The following is a 27,000-nucleotide window of genomic DNA, read 5'->3' on the forward strand; positions in this document are numbered from 1 at the left end:
CTGTAGCTACGTGTCAGCTTGTAGCATAGATAAGATGTCGCGAGTTCGAATACATTCAGTGCTACATTTTTTAAAACGCAATTCTGCTCTCTGCTGAAGGTATCAATCTAATGGAACTTTGAACATAATTCCCTTCACTTCTCAACCCAAAGTAGTCGCATGTGGAAAAAGGGCTAACTACTGTGACATTTTGTTCTACTCAGGTTTAATAGACAGCAGGCAGCAGATGCATCTCGAAGATGTGCAGGGAGAGCGCATCGTGCCATAATATGTCAGAAAAGTATTTTCTACATTAGCCATCGTGTGGTAGTGATATTTTATTCTTCTTCAAACTTTGTTTGACAGCTTTAACTCAGAACAAGTTTTCTACATGCATGTAATCAATAAACTGCATGTGCATTGTCAGACTGTCATAGGTAACATCTGAGAATTCGCATATATCGTTGATGATTAATTTCTCTCTCATGTTTACTATTGTTTTAACAACACTAAAGGAAACCTTACGAAAATTGTGCACTGTATTATAAGAAACGAAATAAAACTAACCATGATAACCTTACGACGAAAGTATCTGTACACAAGCATGCCTCTATCGACACGAATTAGTAAAATACTACTCACTTAGATTTTGATTGGGTCTGTGTTTAATTGGTATGCTGTGTCATACTCAAGAGGTATGCAAATGTGGCATTTCATAAATATAGTTATGTATTCCTAGAAACCCAAAATTCGCTTGTCAGCAGCGGAAAGAGGCCTTACCTGGTGTGCAGCATTGTAAGTTTTTCAACATTGCACTATGAGCTGAAAGCATTTTCTTGCGATTTCCTTACTGAAGTTTGATCTGACTGCTTGTAGCTCTTTCACAGAAGGGATAAAAACGTTACAGTCAGTGAGACTCGAACTGCGAACCGTAACAGACGATTTTTCACAGGTCAGCACGTTACCACAGAGCTGGCGAGGAGGTATGGGTCTTAGCTTCATATTACAACGGCAATAGTAACTAGAACTCGTAAACCGCTATTTGAAGGTCGAGATTAGTTGCGGTTTCCACCTGCAACGACTTTCCTGGGCTGAAAATCGTAAATTTTCAATCTTTTGTTACCCTTCAAGCGATAATAACTCAGATTATTCAATGGAAATGACAGGTAAAATCAAGTGAACTTTGAGGCTTAATTCCGTGCACACCAGGAAGTAACTCGTCGATCACAGAGTTGCCAAACATACGTTGCCTTGTTGCCAAATCTCAGTTACAGTACCAGCAGGAAGAAGACGAACCGATGCGATCCTACAGCGGTCTGGGAAGTGACCATAGCTGGTGTCTCCAAGTCACGGCTGCTACGGCCTGGAATACGTAATGCGTCTGATTCGCTTTCTGTAACTAGGTTTAGGGACTGGAGCGTAGTTACTAATAATACTCAGAACTGACTGCAAACTGAGCATCATAAATCAGTAACTCTCATTGTTGTTTTTATATTTCTTTCGTAAGTGTACTCAAAACTAAGAAAGTCATTCACAGGCGTTTTCGTGCCTCGCCGATAGTCGAGGACAACATACAAATAAAAATAAAAAAGAATGTGTGTGTGTGTGTGTGTGTGTGTGTGTTTATGGGAGAGAGAGAGAGAGAGAGATAAATAAAAAGCAATGAGAGAGAGTGTAAAAAATTGTTGTAAAGAAATTGAATCATGGTATTTAAAGAAATCTTTCATTAAAATGACACGTTCCACATCATTACGAAATGTCGTATTCATGATCTATGGAACAAGAGTTAATCTAATGTAATCTAATCTAATCTAATCACATCATATTGATGATTAGCCATGAAGAGTCATGAATTACCGAAATTTTGGCCAATACCAGTAACCAAATCTAAACTTGAAAATAAAAGACGACAATTTTTCTAATATACCGTGACTCCTATCAAGACCCTTTCGTCCCTGTTATCTAACCACGAAAGATGTCTGATATACCTCCATTCTGAAGTAACAAAGTGTGCATGCATTTAAAGATGAAGTGCATGATGTGAAGTTCTGTGACGGAGATATTAACCCAACACGTAATCCGATTGTTAACTAAGAAAAATCAAATGTTACGTATCGGTTTTTCTTACGAGCCGCTAGGTGTCTGAATCTAAAATAAGGATACAAACTTTTGTGCCTAAGCGACAATCGAACTGCACACCTACCGTGCATCCACGAATATAGCTTAAGTATCAGTTGCTTACTCATGAACAGTAAGATGTGTGCGTGTTTGACCAGAAATAACGACACCTGTTGCGATTGTTGGAAACACATGAACAGACATTGAAATTGCGCGTTAATTTTCACTAGCAGGTGGGTGTGTACTTGATAAAGCTAGAAATGAAATTATGAATATTTTTGTACTGGATCAGGTTTCAGACCCACATACTTACCTTTGGAGGAGACCTAGAGAAGATTGCAGTCTTGGGAAAAGGAACGAAATGACTGAACTATACTGTTCCGAGAGATTCAGATCCTCGAAAGAGGAGATACGAATTCGAATCACAGTCCAGCACCAAATTTTTAAACGTCTCTAGTTCAATCAAGTACAAGTAAACTAAGATCCCTGTCCCTTTAAACGGCTATCGGTTCATCAAATAAAATAAAATTTTCTAATGTAAGTAAGCTTACTGGCGACTGTATTTCTGTTTACCATGACTTCCGCTGTGTCATTTCCCAACGTAAACCGGCTCTGCCCAGTTGGTAATGAAGGAACGTGATGTTTAATGCGGATTCTGGATTATAACGTCTTTCTCTTGAGGTTACCAGAGGTAAAATAAATCTGTTTGTGCCTCTTAAAAGTAAATGCCTGAACCCAAGCATTGCACCTGTGATAGCTCGTTCCACCATACCACTGTGGCCACATTACCCAGTCCCAAGAGTGTGCTGTAACGGATGATGTGCTTAGCTTACAAAATTAGTCACGGTAAAAAAAATGCGAGTCTATTAAATGGTCCAGTAGAAGCAAGCTTCTGACGCAGAGATTATGCTATTCTCATGTCAGCAGGATGTAAAGACTCTTCTAGGCATCATAGGCTGGATGTGAAGCCATTTTGATTTTTCACAAATTCAGCAAATTTCTTAGTTCGAGAAAATCCACTGTGAAGTGTGAAGTTGCCGGATAATTCGATTATTACTGTTATTATTAATATCATTTTATTCATACCGCTGCTGTAACACAAGTGCTTGAACATCATTTAATGCCTTTTGGTCACTATAGATGTAGTTTCCCAAGAACAGGTTCTTTCCCTGTCTACGGAATCCTTTTCATGTTAATATCAAACACCAGCAATTACTCGTAGATTACTTTAAAACTAAAGTAATTGACGAAGACGTTACTTGGTAACAAAAACGCACTGCCTTTCTTCATTTACTTTCGCCTAGAAATGGCTATCGAGTACTGACAAACCAAAAGGCAAGAGATCTTACTGCTTCCGATATACGTTGCTGTTAGTTCTTCCACATGATTTGGTCGAAATGACCTGTTTCAAGTTGTGTATGACAGACAGTGTTTTAGAAAATCTATTGTTTCCCTTTGAAATAAACAGAAGTATTTTCATTCTAAGCTGTCCAAGTACAAAATTTTCGCAATATTAGTTCAAATTTAATATTCGCTTCTATAATGTAGGAAAGTATTTCACAGTCGCAAAACTCGCATCCGAAACGTTGACCTTACACTTAGTCGCTGACGATAAATTCTAGCTCAGAGTGACACCAGTTTAAATAACCTAATGTAGCGAAGACTGTTTGCCAGTGCTCTTTCTCACCGGAAAATACGCAATTCACTCATTTGGCTCCATAAGTACACTGTAACAGTAATTTCTGTGTGAAATTTGTCAGTAAGCTTTTGCCTTCCAACCGGCAAAATACGGCAGAGTACGGCCGGTAAACAATTCACAAACCACGATTTAGTGCCAATAAGACGATTTCTTTAAACATTGTCGAAGCTGAGGGAATTTAGTTTCTGCTTAAATCGTCTTAAGCAGCAACGTTCACAGATATCTCAAACAGGAAAAAGCTGAATATCCAGGTACGAAGGTTGTAAAACAAACTTCCCACAGTTTGTGTCAGGTTGATCTTTTCGTCTGATAACACTGCTTAAGTATTTTGTCTAAGAGCTATCACAAGTAGTATCCCTGTAGCTGTGGGAATCATTGGTTTCAAACGAGTTTAACACCAATGGGTACAGTGCTGCTAAATTTTCACAATTATTATCAACCTAAGTCTGAGTTCATCCACAAACTGAGGCGTATTTATAATATTGGAGCTAGACTGTGTATCCTTGTCTTTCTTGAGTGGTCATTGGAAGGCGTTTACACACACGTATACAATACTATGAATACTTCGAACGCTATGGTTAACGTTGCTCTCATAAACTACTTTTTTTTTTAATTCTTCTGGGTCTTCAGCGTGCAATATGTGTTGTAGAAACAGTCTCAGACCAAAAAATTTACCGCCGAGTCGTTCACGTAAGGTGGACAATACAGTAGTGCTCCTCTCAGAATTCTATGTCTGGCAATATGCTCGATCTAGCAACCTATAGACTGCGGCACTTCCCAGAGGAAGTCTTGACTCCAGTCTTAGTACATTACTCTTGACTACGACCGTAGTCTTGAGGTAAAACGCGAGACCAGCTAATATGATATTGTAGATTCGCTTGAATTACACTCACAGCTTCAACACCGAGAGGAAAGGGGCGATAAATATTTTGTCGATATCTGCTTTCGGTCGCCAGACGTCATATTAGCTGGTCTCGCGTTTTACCTGAAGACTACGGTCGTGTTCCAGCAGCGGTATGAATAAAATGATAGTCATAATAACAGTAATAATCGAATTATCCGGCAACTTCACACTTCACAGTGGATTTTCTCGAACTAAGAAATTTGCTGAATTTGTGAAAAATCAAAATGGCTTCACATCCAGCCTATGATGCCTAGAAGAGTCTTTACATCCTGATGACATGAGAATAGCATAATCTCTGCGTCAGAAGCTTGCTTCTACTTGACCAATTTAATAGACTCGCATTTTTTCCACCGTGACTAATTTTGTAAGCTAAGCACATCATCCGTTACAGCACACTCTTGGGGCTGGGTAATGTGGCCACAGTGGTATGGTGGAACGAGCTATCACAGGTGCAATGCGTGGGTTCAGGCATTTACTTTTAAGAGGCACAAACAGATTTATTTTACCTCTGGTAACCTCAAGAGAAAGACGTTATAATCCAGAATCCGCATTAAACATCACGTTCCTTCATTACCAACTGGGCAGAGCCGGTTTACGTTGGGAAATGACACAGCGGAAGTCATGGTAAACAGAAATACAGTCGCCAGTAAGCTTACTTACATTAGAAAATTTTATTTTATTTGATGAACCGATAGCCATTTAAAGGGACAGGGATCTTAGTTTACTTGTACTTGATTGAACTAGAGACGTTTAAAAATTTGGTGCTGGACTGTGATTCGAATTCGTATCTCCTCTTTCGAGGATCTGAATCTCTCGGAACAGTATAGTTCAGCCATTTCGTTCCTTTTCCCAAGACTGCAATCTTCTCTAGGTCTCCTCCAAAGGTAAGTATGTGGGTCTGAAACCTGATCCAGTACAAAAATATTCATAATTTCATTTCTAGCTTTATCAAGTGCACACCCACCTGCTAGTGAAAATTAACGCGCAATTTCAATGTCTGTTCATGTGTTTCCAACAATCGCAACAGGTGTCGTTATTTCTGGTCAAACACGCACACATCTTACTGTTCATGAGTAAGCAACTGATACTTAAGCTATATTCGTGGATGCACGGTAGGTGTGCAGTTCGATTGTCGCTTAGGCACAAAAGTTTGTATCCTTATTTTAGATTCAGACACCTAGCGGCTCGTAAGAAAAACCGATACGTAACATTTGATTTTTCTTAGTTAACAATCGGATTACGTGTTGGGTTCGTATCTCCGTCACAGAACTTCACATCATGCACTTCATCTTTAAATGCATGCACACTTTGTTACTTCAGAATGGAGGTATATCAGACATCTTTCGTGGTTAGATAACAGGGACGAAAGGGTCTTGATAGGAGTCACGGTTTATTAGAAAAATTGTCGTCTTTTATTTTCAAGTTTAGATTTGGTTACTGGTATTGGCCAAAATTTCGGTAATTCATGACTCTTCATGGCTAATCATCAATATGATGTGATTAGATTAGATTACATTAGATTAACTCTTGTTCCATAGATCATGAATACGACATTTCGTAATGATGTGGAACGTGTCATTTTAATGAAAGATTTCTTTAAATACCATGATTCAATTTCTTTACAACAATTTTTTACACTCTCTCTCATTGCTTTTTATTTATCTCTCTCTCTCTCTCTCTCCCACAAACACACACACACACACACACACATTCTTTTTTATTTTTATTTGTATGTTGTCCTCGACTATCGGCGAGGCACGAAAACGCCTGTGAATGACTTTCTTAGTTTTGAGTACACTTACGAAAGAAATATAAAAACAACAATGAGAGTTACTGATTTATGATGCTCAGTTTGCAGTCAGTTCTGAGTATTATTAGTAACTACGCTCCAGTCCCTAAACCTAGTTACAGAAAGCGAATCAGACGCATTACGTATTCCAGGCCGTAGCAGCCGTGACTTGGAGACACCAGCTATGGTCACTTCCCAGACCGCTGTAGGATCGTATCGGTTCGTCTTCTTCCTGCTGGTACTGTAACTGAGATTTGGCAACAAGGCAACGTATGTTTGGCAACTCTGTGATCGACGAGTTACTTCCTGGTGTGCACGGAATTAAGCCTCAAAGTTCACTTGATTTTACCTGTCATTTCCATTGAATAATCTGAGTTATTATCGCTTGAAGGGTAACAAAAGATTGAAAATTTACGGTTTTCAGCCCAGGAAAGTCGTTGCAGGTGGAAACCGCAACTAATCTCGACCTTCAAATAGCGGTTTACGAGTTCTAGTTACTATTGCCGTTGTAATATGAAGCTAAGACCCATACCTCCTCGCCAGCTCTGTGGTAACGTGCTGACCTGTGAAAAATCGTCTGTTACGGTTCGCAGTTCGAGTCTCACTGACTGTAACGTTTTTATCCCTTCTGTGAAAGAGCTACAAGCAGTCAGATCAAACTTCAATAAGGAAATCGCAAGAAAATGCTTTCAGCTCATAGTGCAATGTTGAAAAACTTACAATGCTGCACACCAGGTAAGGCCTCTTTCCGCTGCTGACAAGCGAATTTTGGGTTTCTAGGCATACATAACTATATTTATGAAATGCCACATTTGCATACCTCTTGAGTATGACACAGCATACCAATTAAACACAGACCCAATCAAAATCTAAGTGAGTAGTATTTTACTAATTCGTGTCGATAGAGGCATGCTTGTGTACAGATACTTTCGTCGTAAGGTTATCATGGTTAGTTTTATTTCGTTTCTTATAATACAGTGCACAATTTTCGTAAGGTTTCCTTTAGTGTTATTAAAACAATAGTAACCATGAGAGAGAAATTAATCATCAACGATATATGCGAATTCTCAGATGTTACCTATGACAGTCTGACAATGCACATGCAGTTTATTGATTACATGCATGTAGAAAACTTGTTCTGAGTTAAAGCTGTCAAACAAAGTTTGAAGAAGAATAAAATATCACTACCACACGATGGCTAATGTAGAAAATACTTTTCTGACATATTATGGCATGATGCGCTCTCCCTGCACATCTTCGAGATGCATCTGCTGCCTGCTGTCTATTAAACCTGAATAGAACAAAATGTCACAGTAGTTAGCCCTTTTTCCACATGCGACTACTTTGGGTTGAGAAGTGAAGGGAATTATGTTCAAAGTTCCATTAGATTGATACCTTCAGCAGAGAGCAGAATTGCGTTTTAAAAAATGTAGCACTGAATGTATTCGAACTCGCGACATCTTATCTATGCTACAAGCTGACACGTAGCTACAGCAGCTCCAGAGCTCGGCAACTATTCCTCCAGAACTTTTGGATTCCACAGCACTGTGAGATTATGCATATGGCCAGGTCTTGACTTCTGAGAGACAAAAAGTTACAGCTTTTCTTTTGGACTGAATGACGTTTTCTAGTAACAGATAGCGCAATAGAATAGCTCAAGTGGAAAGGAACACTTCCTATTTAAACTTCTGCATTCTACACTGTTGGCAGTTGTGTGTAGGTGGCAGTTACGTGATTTTATTTCTGTGATTACAAAATAGTCGAATGTATGCACTGGGTAGCCGAGGCAGCTAGTTCATGGTGATTCGGTCAACCAAGTAAATGAATTTACTGAACATGCTGCAAATTACTACAGGGAGCCTGTGTGTCAGAATTCTCATCCAGTGTGGCGCAACTGCGTTACGATAGAAAAATGACTCGCAGAGGAGAGGATTTCGTGGTCTGTTGGACGGATGGTAGGTTGTTATACCTATGGTCTGGGTTCGATTCCCACTTCCATCAATGATTTTAGATAGGGAGAGACAGATTCCATTCTCTCCTGGCGACACCAAGTGAAGGAGATATAATGGCTGCGTGGTCTGAAAATTCACATTAAAGATGATATTCCTTCTTTACCAAGTAGACGGTAGGTTGAACCACAATAAAGTCTGGAGTGGCGACATGTAGAAACTCTATCACCAGTAACATTTCTTATACTAGTTATTTATTTCAAGTGACGACACAAACGGTATGTATGGTCACAGGACACTTATTCCATCTTTTATTTGAGCTTCTGTATGTCGATAAAATTGGTTCTAAACTGGGAATGCAACTCAAACCGCCCTTAACGCGGAATTTGATCCCTTCGTGGCAATACAGCTCGGCTACAATTTGTTGTTTGTTCAAAACTGCAGATTCCTCAACACCTTCACATATTACGCGTGAATGGGATCGAATCCTGGCCCGGCACTAAAGATTTAATTATGTATTATCAAGCTCTATCATGAGAACACCTATCTGCTGGTGGATAATAATTTTGATTTTTAATGTATTTTCATTCGTTGTCAACACTAACGATATCTGACGTTTTTAACTCCCAGTGAGACACAGAACTATTTGCGAGATGACTGTAAGTTCAAGATGCTATTCTGAGCAGCTGGTGGAGAAAAATTCGGTAGCTGACGTCTCTTTGTGTGTAGTCAACAACGGTATGTGTGGGGCTCTATTCCCAGTGAGCGCTGAACTCTTCGTCATATTATTTCAGTTCGTCGTGTCATTTAATGTTCATACATATTCTCAACTAGCTGCTCGTGAATAATTTTAATTTTAATGTCATTTTGTGTTAAATAGTTCAAATGGTTCAAATGGCTCTGAGCACTATGGGACTTAACTTCTAAGGTCATCAGTCCCCTAGAACTTAGAACTACTTAAACCTAACTAACCTAAGGACATCACTCACATCCATGCCCGAGGCAGGATTCGAACCTGCGACCGTAGCGGTCACGCGGTTCCAGACTGAAGCGCCTAGAACCGCACGGCCACACCGGCCGGCCCCCACCATCTGGTATCAATGCAGTACCCTATCATCCATTATATATAATCATTTTCATAGTGCACTTGATATTATAGATGAGTAGGACACAAGACAGGACATAGATAATGTCCATTTGACGTCAACAGTGTGTAACATTTTACTTTTTTTGAATAGTACAATGTTCCTCTCCAATAATTTTTAGATTAGTTACAATAAGCTTACGCTGCAAGAGAATTCGCTTGTATTTTTCAATATGTGGTCTGTTGTCGGTTTGAAGGCCTTCCATAACATCGGCAACGTAGTGCAACTCCACCGAGGGCTGTCTGGAGTAGGGTGGAGATAGCAATGTGAAAGTTGCGAGCTGTCGAAGACGATCTTCATATTCCTAATGCGATTAAGACATCGTATACTCTTGACGACGTTTAGCACCCGTGCAGTCAGTCACCCAGTTTCAGAATTCATTTTGAGTAATCCTGCTAAATTCCCAAAATATTGTCTTTTTATATTGATGAGTAATATGGATAGTCGTCACGTTCATGTGCCGTCTACAACGCAAATTTAATGTTACTATCCTAGGAACTAACCCGCAATACGTTTTGTATTTCATAATCGGAACTATCTGCATTAACCGTCATCAGAGCAATGTCAGGGAACAGAATGCAGCAGTGCCTTGCTACCTACTTGAGGACCTGCTTGAGTCGTGTTCTAAGGAAAGGGTAGTTGCTGGTTCACATTGTATTACACTAGCGAGAAGTACCGACTTTTCCTTTTCTCTGCAAACATCCAGAACTAAATTCAGTAACTAAATGCTAAGAATATATTTGCATTGTGCCAACTCAAAGATCAATAGATATGGATATAGATATAGATACAGATTTTTATATTTAAAGCCATTCTCGTTCTGCGTTGGAATAAACATCATTCATTATTTGCTTGTTCTTGTTACGATTGTTATTGTCATTCTCTCACTCGCAAGAGTTTTCGCATTCCTATTTGGTATCGATGCACATGAAGAGTGGCTATGAAAGAAGGGAATACTGAATGTTACGTCATGCAGAATACACTCATTTACTTCGGCTCCTCGTGATCTACGCTACAGGAGAAGTGAGATACATAAAGTTGACAGTGTGACGTCAGACCTGGTAGCACAACTGTGCAACTACACAGTGTTACCAGATAAAATGGTGCTGCGGAATCGACAGTGTAGTACGGACTTTGCCACAGTAGCAGACAGCTGGTAATTTAGGACCATGACCGTGGATTACACTTTGGTCAGTGCTGGTTAGAGTGCTACAACTGTAAATGGAAGGCTTTGTTTGATAGTCTTATGCTGATGCTGTCTGAATAAATTATGCCATTGGATACAAAGCGGTTTAGTTTTGAGACCTAACCCACGAGGGGGGAAGGCACAGTGGTCTGCTTCAGGAATTCCAAGCAATAAAACACAAAAACAACCCAGGAAGGGAGACATGCATTTGGAATCTGTTCATCGTTACGGGGTCAAACAAGAGGGTAACATTACTGAAACAATGATCGGGCTACTTAGTATATAAGAGAGCATACAGATTTCAAGGAGGACACGTATGAAGACGCAGACTTCCTCGTTATCAATATGTGCGGCATATCTTTCGTGTTAACGAAAGTAAATTCCCGCTTTACCTCTTATTACGTGTCAAATGAAATGAATGCCATGAGGAATAGAATATTTGTTGACTGCGTCTCTTCTTGCTTCCATCCTTACCAACATATTTCTTCATTCTCGTGGTAATCATGACATTCTATGTGTATGCTGCAAAAGATTGCAAGTGGACAAATTAGACATCGAGGTGGAAAGCGTTATATTCAATTCGAATAAGCTTCCGGTGTATTTTTACTTCGTTTGTATTTTTAGATGATTATGAACGTTACGGAAAATTATCTCACATGCTTTATGTTGAATGAGAAACATTGAATGATCCGTTTTGCTTTCCCTACGTTGAAATGATATAATGTCGGCGTCAACAGCCTTCTTCCACGCCGGAAGCTGAAACTTGTATCATTCTGGATTAATGATAATTGAATGTCTCATATGTATACATAGCCCACAAGGCGACGTCAGAAACCATCACGGGAGAACGCCGCATAAAAACCAAACGTGCGCGCGCGTCTCCACTCTGAAGAACCGTATCGGAGAATCACGACAAGCATTTCGCTGAAGAGCTGCCTCGTCAGAGAGCCTAGAAATGGCAGCGTCGTAGCAAGTATTTCTCAACCCTCTGATAGTGCATTTACTTCCGGGTGTAGGTCGGCATTACCTCGCTAAATTCACTTGGCATTCGTTTTCCACATCGAAGACTCGTACGATATAATCCACTGCAAGATGACACAATTAGAAAGTATATTTAATTTCTGGACTCCAAGAATGGCGTTCTTCACATAAGTAACACCTGTTTGTGTGTGCATTCGGGAGGACGACGGTGCAATCCCGCGCCCGGCCATCCTGATTTAGGTTTTCAATGATTTCCTCTGTTCGTGTGTTTAAGGTTCGGTTTTGAGGCTCAGGCAACATCGCAGTGACTATATTCCGCCTCTGGCCGCCAGTGTGTCGTTAGCTCAGAGGTTCCCTTGTGCGTTGCAGTGCTTGTACTATAAGACATAGCAGTTCGAATCACGGTAGAAGCCGCTGACTACAACCTTTTATTTTCCATTTTAATTAATGGAGTTGCAAACTGCTAGCAAAAATTTCTTATGCGAAATCTGAAGAATGCCTTTAAACATCAATCTTCGTCCGATTTCGACTTAGTAAATTAAGTTAATGTTATGGATTTCTGCTTTGCAAATTCCAAGGTGCTTCACTGTAAAATAGACCCTGAAAAGATTCATACCGACTGTCAACGATATAAATTTGTGCTTTGTTCGTCATATAGGTCTAACATGTCAGAAGGTTGTTTATGAAGTGCACATGTTCATTAATGTAGTTCCCTTCTTCTAAATTTTTGCAATAGCATTTAACTGTAGTCGTTTTCTAACACCGGCGTTAGCAATTCCTTTCCGTTCTCTGAAACCTTCAAAACGACAAATTTTTCTGGTTTAAATCTGATGACCTTAACTATCACTTCCTATCAACAATAAATACTTCATGAACCCATACATGGAAATCCAAATGTGCAGTGTTCCTGCACTGCTACAGAGTATGCATTGCAAGGTATTCACACAGTTTATCGCATAGACTTACCATAAGGAATGAAACAAGAACTGTAATACACTTTACACCACATACGCTCACTCTGGCTTGACGAAAACATCCAAACATTGACCAAAAGTTGCACAAATAATTGAGTTTGAAAGGAAAAGAAACGAGGTATGAAGCATTTATAAATTCATCGAATGTAGTGAGGTGGTTTAATTTCGTCCCAGTCTATAAAATTAATTTCGGGCCATACTCAGCTCTTGCCGATTAATGTAATATAATACCCGCCTACTAATCAGGGCGTCTGTCTCCGTTGCTTTTGAGCGTGAATGGAAATTGTAGAAATTTTCTGTGGAGCAACATTTAATAATAAAGCGTTTTAAATCATCAAAAGCGATGAGCGGTAGCAGGCGCTTTCGATAAAGAACGGGGGAGTGCAGCGCCGCTGCTGTCGCCACGGCCGCTGCCAGTAGCCAGCAAATGGATCCCGGAGCTTTGCCGCATACGGCGTCCAGAGGACAGTCTGCAGGAAATCTGACGCAAAATCGTTACTGGATAAAATTTTGATATCGGTGTGTTACAAAGCGAAATAGATTGAAACTGCGCTACCATTACATTCACGTCTTCAGCATTCAGACAGAAGAGGCTATAAAAATATTTTATGCCAGCTGCTCTCGATCCACTGACATTATGAACAGAAACAACGCACGCTACCGCTAGACCACCGGCGTAATCAGATTAGAGTTTCTCTATCATGGGACAAGTTTTCCTCCAGGAAGTGCCGCAGTCTACAGTGTTGCCAGATTGTGCAGATAACCGGACTTAGAGAATTAGCGAGTTGGCCAGCTTTTTGTCCCATGTCGCGATCGGCGCGGACTTAGCCTCTGAAGCGGCCGGCCGCCGGTCAAGTTTTATGTCAAAGAGTGTACAATTACCACCTACAATTACTACCTTAGTTAATTCATTACACGGTATCGTTAACACACTGCTTTCGTCTTCACTGTCATTTCTCAGCTTACTTTGGAGCCTAGTATTACGTTTTTCACACGCCATTATTGTCACAGTATTTCACACGATAACACAGAAAAGCACAATTTCAAGAGCAAATTAAGAAAACACATTAACATAGCATTGAAAATAACATCTCGTTAATTGCAAGAGCAGCTGCGAAATACTTGGTGCAAATCTACATGCATGCCACAACTGTTTTACTGTACAATAATGAAAAACTACTGTACAAAGGAAATTCTCTCTATAATTACGCGCTAGCAATAAACAAAAGCTACATTAATTACACAAACTACAAGTAAAAATCAGAAGATTCCAGTGAGGTATTCTCAGCTAAGGGTCGCCATATGAAACGGCCGGTTTGAAAAATTAATAAATTACTGTGCTGATAAACCTCTTATGTTATTTGCTTTCCAAACAGCTGAGCAAAACTGAACGTTCTAAGACATTACTCTCTTTACTTATTCTGATCAACACTGAACTGACACACAATATTTTTAGCGCAACGCAATCTGACTCAAAAATCCTTACAATGGCCCTGACTAACAATAACCTATACCTTTCGCAAATCACTTACCTCACAAAAATCTTCGTTACTCGAACTACTGCAATACAGCGAGCGCCACTACTGCCAGCTAAATAAAAGATTCAAACTACTGAAGTCACTAACTACTGATAGACATAGTTAGCAAATGAAAGATTTTGATAGAGAACAAACAATGGATTTACCTTAATAGTGTTCAAAAGTCATAATATATGTAGCAGTTCATGACATCCAGTCTTACAAATGTACTGTCTCTGATGGACACACGTCCAGATCATCCGCTCTCAAAATTCCGCCATCTCCCTCTCTACATCCACCACTGCTGACGGCTCACCTCCAATTGCGCAACGCTACGCGCTGTTAACAGCCAACTGCCCAACACTACAATGGCAGACAACAATGCAAATTAGCCACAAACTGCACACAGCACAGCCAGTGATTTTCATACAGAGCGCTACGTGGCGTTACCAATAAGAAAACCTAAATAGCCTACTTACAACACCTACATCAACAGTCTAGAAGCCATCTTGCAGTTTGTAGTGGGAGGTACTTGTCTTTCGACCCCTTTCCCTTGTTCCATCTGCGAATAGTGTGTGTGTGCAGAGATATCTCGATAAAGCATTAGTCTCGCTGCAGTTGCACTATTGGGAATTCTATTAGTAGACAATGATGTGCCAGTCTCAGAGAACGATTAAGAAATCACTGCATGAGCTGGGTGTACGCAGCCCTCGACTGCCTCGAAAGAGGTTGTGGTGGCGCCGCCCACGCTGCAGCAGCATATTCCAGTCCGATAGGAGCAGCGACTTGTATTACCACCACCTGAAGAGAAGTTCTGTATGTTAACCATACGGCAAAATACTCTCACTTTCGTGTGCTATCATATGGTTCAAATGGCTCTAAGCACTATTGGACTTAACATCTGAGATCATCAGTCCCTTAGAATTAGAACTACTTAAACCTAACCAACCTAAGGACATCACACACATCCATGCCCAAGGCAGGATTGGAACCTGCGACCGCATCACCAGCGCGGTTCCAGACTTAAGCGCCTAAAAGCGCTCGGTCACAGCGGCCAGCTCGTGTACTATCATTTACCCAAAGCTGTTTTCGATTTCTCGAACGACTTACAAGATTAGATATATGTTATAAATATTTCATCCGATCGGAAGTGAACGCGCTACATAAAATCCATTTTCTCGAGTCTGGATGCAGACATTGATCCCCTCCCAAGTGTAAAGAAACAGTCAGAATATTAGCTATATTTCATACACAACAATATAGGTGTAATATGAAGCAAACCCAAACTCATAGCGTCCCCTATTTTTCATTAAAACGTTTCCGAATTTTGTGCATGTATGTGAAATATCACAATAACTATGACCGTTAACAAAATGTTGTAGACTTCACCATAAATCTGACATATAAAGCTATAAGTAACATGGAAATAATTTTTTTTACTGACAAGGGAACCTCCCCATCGCACCCCGCTCAGATTTAGTTATACGTTGGTACAGTGGGTAGGCCTTGAAAAACTGAACACAGATCAATCGAGAAAACAGGAAGAAGTTGTGTGGAACTACGAAAAAATAAGCAAAATATACAAACTGAGTAGTCCATGTGCAAGATAGGCAACATCAAGGCTGAACTTTGCTCAGGAGCTCTGTGGTCCCGTGGTTAGCGTGAGCAGCTGCAGAGCGAGAGGCCCTTGGTTCAAGTCTTCCTTCCAGCGAAAAGTTTAATTTTTTTTCAGTTTATGTGACAAACTCTTATGTTTTCATCACTTTTTTGGGAGTGATTATTACATCCACAAGAAAACCGAAATCGGGAAAGGTAGAAGAATCTTTTTACCCATTCGCCAAGTGTACAAGTTAGGTGGGTCGACAACATACTCCTGTCATGTAACGCACATGCCGTCACCTGTGTCGTATAGAATATACCAGACGCGTTTACCTGTCGAGGAATCGGTTGACCTATGACCCTGCGATCAAATGTTTTCGGTTCCCATTGGAGAGGCACGTCCTTTCGTCTACTAATCGCAGGGTTTACCGGTGCGGTCGCAAAACACAGACACTAAACTTACTACGGTGAACAGAGACGTTAATGAACGAACGGACAGATCATAACTTTGCGAAAATAAAGAAATTAAAATTTACGACGGAGGTAAGAATTGAACCGAGGACCTCTCGTTCCGCAGCTGCTCACGCTAACCACGGGACCACGGCGCTCCTGATTTCACTTTAGCCTTGATGTTGCCATCTGACGCATGGACTACTCAGTTTGTATATTTTGCTTATTGTTTCATAGTTCCACACAACTTCTTCCTGTTTTCTCGATTGATCTGTGTTCAGTTTCTCAAGGCCTATCCAGTGTGCCAACTTATATCTATTTCTGAGGGGGGTGCGACGGGGAGGTTCCCTTGCGAGTAGATTCTGTAAAATTGTTTGAGAAAGATTGCAGGGCGTATGTCCCGATCTGTCAGTGCAGCGTCTCGCCAACCCTGGCCCACTCTGCGTGACGTCACATGAGCGCGCCGCGGCATTTCCTTTTGGTGGTGCTGCTCGTGCACGTTGACGCCGATGTGTACTGCTGTTGCTGATGTTGGGTTTAGCAGCGTGTTGGGGCGGTTCAGGCAACCCAGCGCCTTCCACAGATGTTCCTGTACCTGCTGACGCCACATTAACCGTATTTGTAACGTGACACACACCGAAGAAGCAATAATGGAAATATACGAAAGGTTCAAGAGTTGGACTAAAATCCATGAGGAAAAGATATCAATGAAAACATTCGGTGATCGCGTTGTTATCCTCAGCGAGAATCACGGGACGTGCTGAAAGTAGGTAATTACATAGATGTAGGTTGCAGTAGGTACTGGGAGATGAAAAAGCTTGCACAGGATAGAGTAGCATGGAGAGCTGCATCAAACCAGTCTCAGGACTGAAGACCACAACAACAACAATTACACAGACTTCACAAAATCCATTTGAGAACTGGACAGAGACTAATGATTACAAAATATGGATTGACAGTAAACCAAAGAAAGACGCAAGTAATGAGGAGTAACAGAAATGAGATAACCGATAAACTTAACATCAAAATTGGGTTGCTTGTCTCAAACATGGACCTTAATCTAAGCAGGAATTTTATGAGGATATACGTTTTGAAGACAACATTATTGGTAATGATTCGTGGATAGTGAAAAAGACTGAAATTAAGATAATCGAAGCGTCTGAGGTGTGGTGCTACAGGAGAATGTTTGAAATTAGGTGGACTGATAAGCTGAGAAATGAGCAGGTTATGCATAGAATTGATGAAGAAAGTAACATATGAAGGGCTTATTTCAGTAGTGGTATATATACTTGAATATTTCTGGTATCTCAACTGCAGATTTTTCAGCGCTCATTTAACTTTAAGACTCTGTATCTCATGAGGATCAAAAGTAGACATATCGCACTATTGAAATAAGCCCTTCATATGGAATGTGCTGATATGAAGAAGAGGGGGAGGATAGCAGGGTGCAGGTGAAATCACCAGTCTGGAAGGTAGGAGACGAGATACTGCAAGAAGTAAAGCTGTGAGGACTGGGCGTCAGTCGTGCTTCTGTAGCTCAGATGGTAGAGCACTCGCCCGCGTAAGGCAAACGTCCCGAGTTCGAGTCTCGGTCGGGCACACAGTTTTAATCTGCCAGGAAGTTTTATATCAGCGCACACTCCGCTGCAGAGTGAAAATCTCATCATCATCAGTGTTCTGCACAAAGGCAAGTTTCACGTGGTAGCTGTCCTATCGTCTGTCTCCTCTTCAGGTCGGCGTAATTTCCATTTCCCTTTGCGTCGTCTATCACCTTGTATCTCCTACTTCCTCTCAATCTCCTCCCAGGAACTCTAACTTCCAAAGTATATATTAGCAGGCACTCCCCAGTCATCCAGTGTCCCATCCAGTTATTCACCTTTCCTCTTATAATCTGCAGCAGCCTTTTCCTAGCACCAACACTTTCTAACTCTTTCGTTACTTACCCTTTGCATCGTGCTTATCCAGTCCATTCTCCTTCATTTCTACATCTAAAATGCTTTTAGCCTTTCCTCACACTCTCGTCTCAGTGGTCATATTTCTGCCCCATGTGGTGCCACACTGCAGACAAAACATTCACATCTAAAATGCTTTCAGTCTTTCCTCATACTCTCGCCTCAGTGGTCATACTTCTGCCCCATACGGTGCCACACTCGAGACAAAACATTTGTCAAGTCTTTTCGTAAGACATTTATCTAGTGTGCCATATAATCGCCTCCTCTTTCTATTGAATGCCTCCTTCTTTATAGCCGCGCTGCGAGTTTTCGCTTCCTGATGGCATCTCAGACCTTCAGCAGCCGTACATCCGAGATGTTTAAATGCTCTTACTTCGCTAATAGCAACTTGACCTATCTTAATATGTCCCAATCTCCTTTCTTTGCCGATCACCATGCTCTTCGTTTTTGTTGTATTAATTCTCATCTCATATTCCATGCAAGCATCATTTACAGCTATTAGTATTTTAGTATCTTTCAATCGCACCTGTCTGCAACTTGACGTGTCTTCTTTACAGTAAATAGAAATCTATTTTTTCCTACATTGTTGATATTCCTACATGGAGTGTTCATGTGTTCGGACCACCTTCAGGTGCATACTGATGAAACTATCCTGAACTCCCCTATTTAAACAGCAGCAGCACATGCGTCTTGTACTGAACTGTTGCTGTGCAAGCGTTACTTGAGCGCATTACCTTCTGCTAAAAGTCAGTACGCTGCACTGAGTGCTTCAGAAAGCATCGGTATAAGGTCGATCGGCTTCAGGTGGTAAAATAGCGCACGAAATCACCTATGCAGAGAACGAAGTTTTTATATGGTAGGTATCTGTACGGTATCCAACAGGAAACAGCCATCCCGATTAGCAAGGGCCTCAGACAGTCCTATTTCGACTAACTCTCAAGCGGAGTCCTATACACACCTGCGTTGTGCAGCTCAAAGCCGTCTTTGACAGATCCCAGAATTTTCACCTGTTTGGATCTAATTCTGTGTGACAGTTTCAAAGAAACCGTTACAAGGATCAGGCTCACCAACAAGGAACATACTTAGACAAAATTCCAGCTTCGTCGTTGAGGTAAATGTTTATGTTAATTTTCTCTTAAATTCGTTTTAATTCTTTAATTGCTATTTCCGATTAGGCAAAAAAATTATTTTATAAATGTTGGATATATTATCAGAGTTTATTTATGTTGCCATCTGTAATCTTCTCCCTCCTTCCTTCTTCTATGTATTCTCCACATTAAATAATGCCCAGTACAAGTGATAAATATGCATAGTCTTTTATGAAGATTTGAGAGGAGTGAAGATTACTATAAACTTTAAAGTTTATTTAGCTTCTCATGTTAAGATGGCTCCAGTTCTTCTTGTCTAGGGGTCTGAGTCTTGAAACTGAAAATCTAACATCATGTCCTCACGACTGGTTTGAACTAAATAAATTGGAAGATTGTTCTTGCAGAATTTTATCCTTAAATATATTTTCCACTGATTTTCTCGCATTTTAGTATATCATATTGTATTTGATTTTTCACGTTAACAAAGCCTAAATAACACTGTTAGCACCTAATACACAAAATCACATCAGAGGCAAGCTTCGACTCTGCGGAAATAACTATATTCGAAAGGGTTTACAAATAGGATTCTGAGAACAGCAAAAATAAATAAAGTCCATTAACAATATTACTGATGAAATCGAAAAGGGAAATTCAATATCAGACAGCAGGAAAATGTTTCAGATGTTGAAAGATGTGAGGAATGGTCACATAAACGGAGCTTTAGTTATTAATGATAAGGATCAAAATATGCTAACAGAGAAGAAAAAAATTCTGAATAGGTGGAGAGAATATTTTGAAGAGCTATTAAATGCTGAAGACCCAGAGAGTGTCTTTCCACATGAGAATAATACAGAGGGTGAAGGAGAAGTTGCAAACATTCAAGTGTCTCAACAAGATGTAGAAAGGCCACTGTGGAAACTAGAGAATAATAAGGCAGCAGGAGAGGACAGGATGGCGGCAGAGATGTCGAAAGCAGGAGGAAAAACACTTCAGGAAGAGCTATACAATCTCATAAAAGAAATATGGAAATATGGGAAAAAGAGGAAATTCCAGAAGAGTGGAAATCAGCCGTCATTCTCCCACTGCATAAAAAGAACAGTAATAGGAAACGTAACAACTACATTGGCATTTCTCTCCTAAGTGTACCTTATAAAGTTCTGTCTTTAATTATACTTGAAAAACTTGAACCATTAGCAAAATTTATCGTAGGAGAGTACCAGGCAGGCTTCCAGGAAGGACGGTTGACCATCGATCAAATTTTCACCATGAGGCAAATCTGGGAAAAGTGCTGGGAAGTCAGGCATCGGTTTCTCGTGACGTTCGTGGACCTCTCAAAGGCTTATGACAGTATCCACAGTTTAAGTATGTAGAACATTCTGAGAGAGCTAGGTATACCAACGAAGTTAATAAATGTGGTCAAGGTGCGAACAGCGGAGACAATAGCCAAAGTTAAATACCAAGTGGAGCTGTCCGAGGAATTACATATCAGAATGGGTGTGATAAAAGGTGATGTTATTTCACCACTGTTATTTAATCCGGTCCTAGAGACAGCAATCCGAGAAATGAAAAGAGAAAACAAAGGGGTGACGCTAAATGCTGGGACAGATTTATTGGGTTATGCAGACGACATCGCAGTTCTAGCAGAATCAGAGGAAGAGGTGGCAGAAACTGTACAGGACCAAGCGCAAAATGCAACTAAGATCAGGTAACGAATTAATGCAGAAAATACCGAGGTAATGGAGGTATCAAGAGAAGACCCTAATAACATTCCATTACCGGTAGGGATAAGGAAATTTGCTAAAGTGGAAAACTTTAAATATCTTGGTACATGGTTCAACAGGCAAATTAATTTAAAACAGGACATAAACCAACGTATTGTGAACTGGTCTAAAACTTATTTCAGTCTAACGCAGATAATGTCATCCAAGAATCTGTCAATTAAGACCAAAGTTAAAGCATTCAATGCTGTGATAGTGCCAGTATTGTTGTATGGGACAGAAAACCTAAGCAGAACAAAGAAAGATGAAGAAAACTGGTTGGTCTTCGAAAGAAAAGTTATGAGAAGGATCTTCGGACCTGTCCAGGAAGGGAACTCGTGGAGACATAGTAGAAGAAAACCAAGAACTGTATGAGCTGATGAGGCAACCGAACATCGTTCAGAAGCTGAAAGCGCGGAGAATATGTTTGGCAGCCCACATTGATAGGAGACCAGACACCTCTCGGGCAAAAGCCGTACTTATGGGAAGACCTGATGTAGCCGTCCAATCGGGAGACCCAGGAAGCGACGGGAGGATGAGCTACAGAAAGGCCTTTGCCAACTGGGAGTCGGTGACAACTGGATCCAAAGTGCACAAGATCGCCGTCTCTGGGGGAGCACTGTGAGCTCGGCGCATGATCTACAGGGTCCTCGATCGCCGATTTGATTGATTGATTGATTTACAATTTTTCTTAACAAATCAGTTCCTACTAGCTCTCGTTACATAATTCCTTTTCATACATTTTAGCTTGAAATAAAGCACACTGTGTATGAAGTTATATGAAAGTTCTCAGAAAAGCAACTGAGATAATATTGACCTGTCCAAAATTCGAAAAATAATAACTGGCATCGACAATTGTTGTTGAGTGCAAATAATGCTAGAGGAGGATGTCCCGTTTCATAGGAAATGTCTAATCCTTGTAGAACAACCGCCCAGTGACCTTTGTTCAAGAAAAAAATGGCTCTGAGCACTATGGGACTTAACTTCTGAGGTCATCAGTCCCCTAGAACTTAGACCTACTTAAACCTAACTAACCTAAGGACATCACACACATCCATGCCGGAGGCAGGATTCGAACCTGCGACCGTAGCGGTCGCGCGGTTCCATAATGTAGCGTCTAGAACCGCTCGGCCACTCCGGCCGGCTTTGTTCAAGAGACAGAGTATTGTGAGATATTGCAGTGTGTATGTGAGAGAGTCCACTGTATTGTGTAGGCATACGATTGTCTTACAAACAATTGCATATCGCTCGAGAGAGAGCTCTGACCACCTCCGCCACGCAGGCCCTGGCATGTCACGCCGTGTTTCATCTGCGACCAGAGCGAGTGTCATCGGCCGTCATCCAGATGGGGCGAGCAGCACTCGAGTGATCGCACGCACTGGCCGCTGGTCTGCCGGCTACGGCTCTTTGTCGCGGCTGCAGTGTGGCAATTAGCAGCGGCAGTGGACCGCCTCTCTAACGTGCGCCGGCCCGTATAAGCGCTGGATGTGCGGTGCCAATGGTCTGGCCGCAGCTGCGCCGCTTTCATTGTGACACACGCCATTGAATTACGGTTACGGCACAGGCAGCCCGCTCTGAGTGCTCACGCAGCCGCACTGCCTGCACAAAGCACTGAATGTGCGCGTTCACATACACACGTGAGAAACACATCGTCTCGCCAAACTGCTGTACATATCTACACTCCTGGAAATGGAAAAAAGAACACATTGACACCGGTGTGTCAGACCCACCATACTTGCTCCGGACACTGCGAGAGGGCTGTACAAGCAATGATCACACGCACGGCACAGCGGACACACCAGGAACCGCGGTGTTGGCCGTCGAATGGCGCTAGCTGCGCAGCATTTGTGCACCGCCGCCGTCAGTGTCAGCCAGTTCGCCGTGGCATACGGAGCTCCATCGCACTCTTTAACACTGGTAGCATGCCGCGACAGCGTGGACGTGAACCGTATGTGCAGTTGACGGACTTTGAGCGAGGGCGTATAGTGGGCATGCGGGAGGCCGGGTGGACGTACCGCCGAATTGCTCAACACGTGGGGCGTGAGGTCTCCACAGTACATCGATGTTGTCGCCAGTGGTCGGCGGAAGGTGCACGTGCCCGTCGACCTGGGACCGGACCGCAGCGACGCACGGATGCACGCCAAGACCGTAGGATCCTTACGCAGTGCCGTAGGGGACCGCACCGCCACTTCCCAGCAAATTAGGGACACTGTTGCTCCTGGGGTATCGGCGAGGACCATTCGCAACCGTCTCCATGAAGCTGGGCTACGGTCCCGCACACCGTTAGGCCGTCTTCCGCTCACGCCCCAACATCGTGCAGCCCGCCTCCAGTGGTGTCGCGACAGGCGTGAATGGAGGGACGAATGGAGGCGTGTCGTCTTCAGCGATGAGAGTCGCTTCTGCCTTGGTGCCAATGATTGTCGTATGCGTGTTTGGCGCCGTGCAGGTGAGCGCCACAATCAGGACTGTATACGACCGAGGCACACAGGGCCAACACCCGGCATCATGGTGTGGGGAGCGATCTCCTACACTGGCCGTACACCACTGGTGATCGTCGAGGGGACACTGAATAGTGCACGGTACATCCAAACCGTCATCGAACCCATCGTTCTACCATTCCTAGACCGGCAAGGGAACTTGCTGTTCCAACAGGACAATGCACGTCCGCATGTATCCCGTGCCACCCAACGTGCTCTAGAAGGTGTAAGTCAACTACCCTGGCCAGCAAGATCTCCGGATCTGTCCCCCATTGAGCATGTTTGGTACTGGATGAAGCGTCGTCTCACGCCGTCTGCACGTCCAGCACGAACGCTGGCCCAACTGAGGCGCCACGTGGAAATGGCATGGCAAGCCGTTCCACGGGACTACATCCAGCATCTCTACGATCGTCTCCATGGGAGAATAGCAGCCTGCATTGCTGCGAAAGGTGGATATCCACTGTACTAGTGCCGACATTGTGCATGCTCTGTTGCCTGTGTCTATGTGCCTGTGGTTCTGTCAGTGTGATCATGTGATGTATCTGACCCCAGGAATGTGTCAATAAAGTTTCCCCTTCCTGGGACAATGAATTCACGGTGTTCTTATTTCAATTTCCAGGAGTGTAGATGGAGCCGCACAGAACATCAGCTCCTACAGTAATGTAGGAAGTGTGTGTACTGGTCAGTTCTGCGGATCTGTGGGTAACAGTTAGATGCTATAATTAAATGTTCGTTAATTTATAATTGACTAAATAAATGCATTAGTTTGCAGTAACTGCAACTCAGTGTAGAGGATACTCCACAATACATGCGATCTTCTAGGGGCTGTAGTGGAGCCTCATTAGATCAAGTTCTGATGAGGAACCTAAGTCTGGCTACGTAGCGTTTGGATGTAAAATAAGGTTGAAGTTCGGTTCACTTTTAAATCTAGCACTTCACTCTACGCACACAAACTGAAAAGACGGCGCCGTCGTCGGTCCCTGTTGTAACTGTGATGTCACAAATTGCGTCTAACAACATCAACAACTTCGGGAAACTGGTAGGTTCGCTACTACGAGAGCTGACTGCGTGCTCCACAGACGCGCTGCGTTCTCGACTTTGAAGTCGACCTCCTTTATCATGCAGAGGAGAATCCGACGGCGAATTGTCGAAACATTACTCATGCCGTGGGATCAGAGCTAGTTGTTCCGCTGTCCGCTTACAAGGAAGCGAGAGAATTGAAAGTGATCCGATCTTAAAACTTATTCCACATCCCAACGGTACTTTAACGGACAAGAGCTCCTTGTCAAAACTTCATCTACTAAGTCACCTCTAAAACTCCTAGAAATTTGAAATGGAAATTGTGGAACACCCTACGTTATAGGATTATGTATGACATCTAGAGAAATAAAGTAGAGCATTGTTGTTATTTTTCCCATGATTCAGTTATTAAGTCACTGTTACATTTCATCACATTTACTGATATAAGATCACAATACTAAGCTTCCACATTTTACAATATTTACGAACATATAACTTTTACAGTTGTTATTTACACTCTTTTGGTTGGAGGAACGCAGGCAGCAAGTGTGTTGCCATCTTAGAGGCCTCTGATTTAAAAGTGAAATTCGTATTACATAAATTTCAAGACGTTAAAACATTAATAATAAGTATGACGTGATGCAAATGATCTAGGTTATGTGCATTTCTCTAGTTAATTGTGATGTTGATGCTGGTGGTGGGCTCAACGTGGCTCATCGTTGCTGCAGATATAAAACTTGTATCGGAGCTTATTGGAGAGGATGAATAGTGTGGGATATAAAGAAGAGGGGGAGTATTTGTTTGTATCATATATTACAACAGGAATAAGAGTTTAACTTAATTTCTTCCCTAATTTGGATTGAGATAGGATGTAGAGCTCACAGTTAAAAGCATGATTACGTCTCAGTGATTATTTCATGATACAGGAGAGAGAGTTAATTAAAAATGCCCAACGCTAAACTACGGAGAATTTATTGATGAAACGAATTTATCGTTAGTTGAAAGAGGAGCAGAAGCAAGTAATGGTTCTCAGGGATCGGAGCTGAAAAGAAGCTGAATGGCCGGTTCACATGTTTGAGCAGCCTTGGGATCTTAGTGAGTTGACATAATAGACTTGTGGTAAGAGGAAATCAGATGCGAAAGTGAGACGGATTACAAGTCTCTCATTATTTGTAGGTAGCGGTAGGGGTTGGGAGTAAGTGAGGTCCAAGCCACAAACTTTCACATTCAGAACTTGTGATTGATGTAAATTTGACCCATTCTGCTTATTACCAGTGGTTTACCATTCCATATTGTTAAAGCGTTATGGTTTTCAGATAAACGAGAGCTTATCAGAAAAATTTCTATGTAAGTGCATCACAGAGTTCTATTGTGACAGATATGTGTGGCTCCCCACAAAGCACATGTAGCGGGGCAATCATTAAATGGCTGGGATTGCTGAAAATGCAGCAGAGTTAGATGGTGCTGTCGATGTCGCACTTGATTCGCGTTGGGCAAGAGTACAGTCCAAATCTCCATCTGGATGACGCAGTTTCCGTCATCAGTCCTCTGACAGCTTCGTTGCGGCCCGAAACAATTCCATTCCTGTCTCATTCCCTTCACAGAGCAGCACATACGTCTTCCACAGGACGTTAAATCTTACTATCGTGTAACTCGCATACGTTTCATCAAGGTTCACGACCAGTGTCTTGAGCAGTTTGCCGACCATCATAGCTACAGCAATATTATTGTCAAGTTAGCCATTTTAGTTCCGCCAAATGTATTATTTGCAGTCGTCGTATCATATGGTGGATGTCTTCTGTCTGTTTTCATTTGTTCAGTAAACAGCCCCTCTAATGGAGTACTATAAGTGACAGTTAATGTAGTCAATGTCTTTTCCCCGAGGTATACCTCCACATGGATTCTGGCCTTGAATCTGTATTTATTTCGTCTGGCAAGATTAGCACCTGCAAGCCCCTCCAACCAGGCAGCGATAGTTAGTTAATATTACAACACGTGTACTACTAGTACTACTACTGGTACCACTACTACTACCAACAATAATAACAATAATAGTAATAACAATAATAATAATAATAATAAACAAAAATAAAACCTGCAAAAAACGTGGATCGAAGCGAGGAAGAAACAGCACAGTAAAGAAATACTGGGCTTCAGTTTAGGCTAGGTGCAATGAAAAAGCGAAAGTATGACCAACACGAAACGAAGAAAGAAAACTGTAATAATAATAATAACGGAAGAAGCAATCATTACAATACGTACAGTGCGTGATCACCGCATAATAACAACAATAAAAATAACAGGTATAGCAAGTAAATTTTGGTCTAATTAACAGTGTTCTAATTAATTTCCCCGTTCACTTTTTTCGAATGTGAGTAGTGAAATCTAACAGAAATGTATGGAACCACTACAAAGG

This window comes from Schistocerca piceifrons, chromosome 7 (assembly GCF_021461385.2).
Source record: "Schistocerca piceifrons isolate TAMUIC-IGC-003096 chromosome 7, iqSchPice1.1, whole genome shotgun sequence".
In the NCBI taxonomy this organism is placed as follows: domain Eukaryota; kingdom Metazoa; phylum Arthropoda; class Insecta; order Orthoptera; family Acrididae; genus Schistocerca; species Schistocerca piceifrons.